The sequence below is a fragment of the Nelusetta ayraudi genome, unplaced genomic scaffold, assembly GCF_046127955.1.
Source record: "Nelusetta ayraudi isolate G7.1 ecotype Tasmania unplaced genomic scaffold, CSIRO-AGI_Nayr_v1 ptg000094l, whole genome shotgun sequence".
Classification (NCBI taxonomy): domain Eukaryota; kingdom Metazoa; phylum Chordata; class Actinopteri; order Tetraodontiformes; family Monacanthidae; genus Nelusetta; species Nelusetta ayraudi.
The window spans coordinates 212,031-218,040 of NW_027466144.1; the positions used below are offsets into that span (position 1 = coordinate 212,031).

At 44.0% G+C, this 6,010-nt stretch overlaps 1 long non-coding RNA gene across 4 annotated transcripts; it reads right to left on the reverse strand.

The window, feature by feature from the left end:
- Window positions 1–3,428: 3,428 nt before the first annotated feature.
- LOC142902487 (uncharacterized) lies at window positions 3,429–4,675 on the reverse strand. 4 transcript variants are annotated; one of them, XR_012929101.1, is made up of 5 exons: window positions 4,495–4,663; window positions 4,303–4,338; window positions 3,747–4,007; window positions 3,606–3,664; window positions 3,429–3,529 (listed from the first exon to the last, which is right to left on the reverse strand). It is a non-coding gene; the product is annotated as an uncharacterized LOC142902487 (long non-coding RNA). The 4 variants fall into 4 exon arrangements; XR_012929100.1 differs by having other exon boundaries at window positions 3,747–4,338; window positions 4,495–4,675; XR_012929102.1 differs by lacking the exon at window positions 4,303–4,338 and having other exon boundaries at window positions 4,495–4,660.
- Between the last annotated feature and the right edge of the window lie 1,335 nt (window positions 4,676–6,010).

Sequence of the window (6,010 nt, forward strand, 5' to 3'; positions counted from 1 at the left end):
AAGATCGCTTAATCTTAAAAGAAAATACCTCTTTTGAAAAAGACCAATGTGTTTTACCTCACTGTATATATCTATTCTCAATTTGTTTACTCCAAGTTTGCAATTTCTCTTTTGTTTCTATGAAATGCTTAAAACGTTGAAGAGAATAATTTTTTTTTCGGTGGTACTTTCTTTTTTTTTTTCTTTTCTTTTTTTTTTTGGTCTGATGGCAGTGTAATTGTGTTTGTGTTGTTTCCGAGCGGTGCACTGTTTCTCTTTTTACCGTGCTCTGTAAATGATCTGTGGGTTGTGTTCCGCATAAGCTGTACAGTCTAAGCGCTTTACAATTACGTGTCCAAGCCCCCTTCTGAGCTCTGGTACAAAAATGCCTTGTTCAATATGTTCTTTTATTTGTGATTTTAAAAAACGACAACAAAAACATAAAAAAAAAACAACAAAAACAAGTCAAAGTAAAGTGGAGGTGCAGGAAGCGAGGGGACGGACTGGAAGGCGTAATATTATAATCTTGACTTTTTTTTTATATAGTGTGTACAGATGAATGAGAGATCAACATAGGAACTAGAGGAGTGACACGTTAACTTCTAACATAGCTGGAGTAGAAATGGTGTGAATAAAGAACATTTCAGTACAAGATGTGTTTCCTTGGATTTGTGCTTGCGGATCTTTTGCTCTTTCCACTTCCCCCTGACGGGACCACGTGAGTTTGACTCTATTCAACAGGGTTGTGTTGCGTTTGGCCGAGTTGTAATAGCCGGGGTTGTCGTCATGTCACATCACCACAGCTGATTTCACTGACGAGGTGCAGCCTGCTGACGATGATTTTCAAGCCCTGTGCTGTTCCCTCCCTTCTCCTCATTTCACACTGAGAATAACGCTATGGCCTTGATGAAATCTTTTTTGGGGGGCTTTTTGATGCTATTTTGGCATCTAACGCACACTTCTGGTTGTTGTTGTTTTTTTCTCCACCTCAAGGCAAACTTCTATCAAAAAAAATCTAATAATAATTCAAAGCTGAGTTTGCATGCCGTCATGTTCCTTGAACGGTGAAGCTGACATTTAGCGGGAAGATTTTAGATGGCAGCTTGTCAGTGAAACACGTGTAGTACCACCGTTTTTACACTCGGTAGCGACATTTCACCAAGCTCGAAAGAGCAGTCGATCAAAAGTGGCGTAAGTGTTTCTTGTCACTCTGACCCTGAAAAACGCCCAAGTGACGACTTAATTTCCTGTTTGTATGATTAGATTATATTTGATAATGATTTTAAAAGATATTTTAATTCTATTTATTTATTTATTTGCATTTTTCTCTTTTATTTTCTGCGACCACCCGGCGGTTATGACTACTCTTGTTGCAGGAAAAAAAACGACATGTTGTGGTTGTTGTTGTTGTATGTTGTTTTTAACCCGCTTTTGCATTCAACCTCCATCTCATGTTTAACTATGATAGCACAATTATCTCGGTGAAGTTGGGGATGATTTAAATTTATTTATTTTATTTTTTTACTTTACTTTTGGTTCGTCTTTTGACATACAGTAGTACATTGTTTGTTTTTTGACCCATTGAGATTTTGCATTCTATCACGATATCGTGATAAACAATCATATGCGAGTCATTCCAGTGTATTTCAGTCAGTTGTGGAATTTAAAATTATTTCGACTAAAACGGGGGGCGAGGGGCGGAGTATATGCAGTTTTTTTTTTCCGAGGCCAAAAGTCCCAAATGAGGGATTGATAACCTTTCAAGAAACAAATTTACGGTGTAATTGGCCACCAGAGGGCAGTCGTCCTAAAAGCATAAATTGACTCGACTTCTTCGTCGAACCCTTTCGCTCGGTCCAAAGTGGCCGAAAGTAGGCCGCGAAACATCGAGAGGAGGCTGATAAGAGAACACTGCAATTATTGTTGTGAGTTTCACACTTCCATCTCCACCAAGTTCATGCCAGAAGGAATTTTAAAGGTTCGCTTGGAACAACGGAAGAATGTGGACGTCGCCGAGTTGTGCTTTTTCAGCGGAAGAAACCAGGTTTGTCACCGCTCCATGACTGCGCTTGATGAACATTTTTCTTCCACTCTACGTTTAAAACGCACGTTTCATCGCTTGCTTTTTTATCATGGCACTCTTTGGCAGCTGAGTCCTGGAGCCAACTAGCTGGACCTCGTGGCGGACTGATTGCTAATTGATGACACCTGGTGCTCTCACTCGTTGATCTGCCAACGGGCTCCATTCGGAGCAGAAACCCGGATTGAGCGTCGAGACACGGAGGTGAAGGCTGTTTCTGGAGCAGGCTCTGTCGCTCGGGTAATAGTTTACATTGACGGCTGCTTTTTCCACAGTAACGTTGCTTTCCAGGCGCCACACAGGTTGCGACAGGACACAATGACGGAGTTCCAGAGCTGCTCGCTGAAGAGCATAAATCGACTCGACTTCTTCGTCGAACCCTTGCGCTCGGTCCAAAGTGGCTGAAAGTAGGCCACGACACAGCGAGAGGAGGCAGATCAGAGAAAACTGACATTATTCTGGTGAGTATCGCACTTTTATCTCCACCAAGTTCATGACGGGGCTTTTTAAGGTTCGCTGGAACCGCGGAAGAATGGACGTCGCTGAGTTGAGCTTTTCCAGCGGCAGCAACCAGGTTTGTCACCGCTCCGTGTCAGTGCACTTGATGAACATTTGCTTACACTCATCGTTTAAAAACGCACATTTCACCAATTTTTTTTCTCTCGTTGCGTTATTTAGCAGCTGAGTTCTAGAGCTAGCGAGACCTCGTGGCGGACTGATTGCTAATTGCTGACACCTGGTGATCTGCCAATGAGCTCAGGCGGAGAAGAAAACCGGAGTTGAAGTGTTTCTGGAGCAGGCTCTGTCGCTCAGGTAAGTTTACATTGAGGGCTGCAGATTTCCATTTCATGGGAACACATGTACAGTGCAGTTGCCCATTTTGTTCCGTTTAAGGTTTTGCAGCCACCACAACGATGGAATCTTGTCATTGAAAGGTGAGTTTTATTTCTCATCTCCTTGTGTTTCATTCTGGATGTTCTGCTGTGAATTCAATTGCCTGTGTTGCTGCATATCATGCTGAGAGCTGGCCTCCCGCCACCTTGGTAAGGTTATGCATTTAAGTCTCTTCTGTTTCCCTTTTTAATGGACTGCTCGTGATTTCTGGAGCCACTTGATTGTTAAAATTGAATAAAGCTTTCAATGTATCCCTTTTAATCTTTGCAACACTGTTTTTTTTTATTTTATTCTCCACCACTTAGCAAAAATAATTCTCAATATTAATTTTCCTTGGACTAAAAAGAACTAGTTTAAAAGGCCCTATTATAATACAACCAAGTGTTTGGGGCCTTGGTCTCAGCTCATTTGGACTGAGGGGCCTGCTCGAGACTCAAGTAGGCAAAATACAAACTAGTAGTATGTTTTTCAAAATCTTTATTTCAAAAGCAATAGTCAGGAACAAGCAGGGGGGAAAGAAAAGGGGAAAAAACAATTTTCCCCATTTTAAATTGGAACCGTAGCCAACGGTGACACCTTAGGAGATGAGGAGAGAGCAGAGTTAGAATCTCAGCTTCAAGACTGCAAGGAAAAAAAATAAAGACATACTCACCAACAAGATGTTGGCCTGGCCTCCTGGAACTCTGGCCTGGCCTTCTGGTCTCACTGCCTCTGTGACAAGACAAAGAAATAAAAATTTAAAAAATAATTGGAGAAAAAGAATAGTTTGGGAACAAGGAGACCCATGTCTCACCTGGCTTCAACACCTTCTGGATGTGGACCAGCGTCACCTCCAGACCCACCTGTGGGAGGACAACACAACAGGCAAGACAATACATTTCACACCAAGTCCAGGTCAAATATAAATCAGGCACAACCTAGAATAATGAATCCTCTTTAAACCAGCTTCAATAAAGTCTTGATGAGTCGCTGCCATCTTCAGCACAGTGGTGCGGGTCCAGTGAGGCTCCAGTCTGATCAGGTTTAGCCACAGTGGAAGATACTTCAGGGCCCCCTGGTGGACCACAAGGAGAATACACGTTATGCACACAAAGACGGTCAACTTTGTAGACCTAAAAAAAAGAAAAGCTTTGCAGGATGGCACAGCAACATTTCAAGAATATACATTTACAAGTCAAAGACAATTCTGGCCAGGGCACATTTTACTCCTAGCAGTCACTCTAGTAAAAAGAGAACCTGGCATTTGTGTGACAGTAAACTTGCAGGACATTGAGGGGGTTGAACGCCCTCTGGCTGATGTGCACACCACCACATCAGGAAGAAAAACATTGAAGACAACACGTCCACACCTTTCTCTGCAGTGACTCCCTCACTGTGGTGAGCACCTGAAGGACAGTACAGGGAAACATGGCCTCTCAATGCCAGGACTGCTGCTTCAAATATCCACAGTTTTTCGCAACCAAGTTCTGTTCAAGATTTATTTTCTCAGCTTTACTAAACTTAAGAAATGGTGTGATGGCCATAAAGAAAGAAACACTCACCGACAAGATGTTAGACTGGGCCCCCAGAGCAAGCCATGTGCGACGGTGGCAGATCAGAGCAGATCCAGACTCCAGAGCTGTCATCCGCTCCATGCTTCAGGTTCTGCTTCAGCCACTTCCTACTGAGACCGTGGGCGAAGAACAAGTCGAGTCCGTTCACGCTCTTAGGACCACTACCATCTGGTGGCCAGGTTCTGTAATTACATAAAGTATGATGTATAGTAGTTGAGTGACAGCAGATGGATGGTCAGGTGAAACAGGGTTCCTCCTCAGGGTTTGCTGGAACCTTCCAAGGCCTGCATCTGAGCCAGCCAGTGAAGGAGCACTGGCTGGTGTGACTGGATCCAACAGCCTGGTCATGGCAGGGGAAGCCCGTCACCGCCAACTCAACCACAAAAAATAAAGTCACAGTCAGCTGTGTGTGTGTGTGTGTGTGTGTGTGTGTGTGTGTGTGTGTGTGTGTGACACAAGAATGTTTGTGTCCGGGTTTTTTTGGCTGACTAAAGGCTGAAACATTCAAAATTAAAACACCAAGTAGAGAATAACTTCTATTTTTATTCTTGAGGAACATTTGTTTGTGCAAAAAGCCTCGAGACCCCTTCGGATGCGATTCACTTTGTAAATAAAGTTGATTTTAATTTTTGTGCAGACATTAAACCTGAGCAAAGGCTCAAACGTTTAGGCCAGTTTGCTTTCACTGGAGTATCAGGCCAGACTCTGCATTAGTTTAAAACGGTACAGTTTAGCAAACTGTTAAATCTTACCAGACTCCTCGAAACTCAGCCAAACCTTTGGAACCAACAGCCGCCGGCAGCCATTTTGGCTCCACGCCGACAGAGAGGCTACGAATGAACCGACGACACACGAGCAGAAACTGTTAGTGCAGCACAAAACACACGACGCAGTGAAATAAATCAAATGAAACCATCCCAATGGTTCTTTAGAGCCTTACCTCTGTACTCGCTCCATCCGGGTCAGTCGGGAGCTAGGCTCGGTGGCTCCGCTACTGGTTGCAAGCCTGCTATCAAGACAGCCAGCCAGGTGTGAAGGTAGCTCGGCGCTAGTTAGCCACTTAGCTCGATGCTAGCCAGGTAGGCAGTCAGTCAGGCAGGCAGCCAGTTAGCTCGGTGCTGGTTCTTTCGCTCCGTCCTGCTGAACAACTAAGCAGGAAACTGAGGCGTCACTCCGGTCTTTTAAGGGTCAGTGACTCAGGAAACAGGTGCGTCTCATTAAGCTGATGAGGGTCACCTGCTGCCATTAAGTGGAACCTGCTGAGCAGGGCGGGGTGAGTCTGGTGGAATTCCAGCCCAAACTGCACAAATACACCAAATGGTGAGTGTCACACTTTCAACCCCACCAAGTTCATGACAGAAGGAGTTTTCAAAGGTACCTTGTCCACTGATGGAATTCATCTGAATATACAGTTGCTCATTTTGTCACAAACATTTTAACACTGAGCAGCACAGTGTCACACTAAACTGCTTCAGTGGCAAAATACGGAACACAACAAAAATGG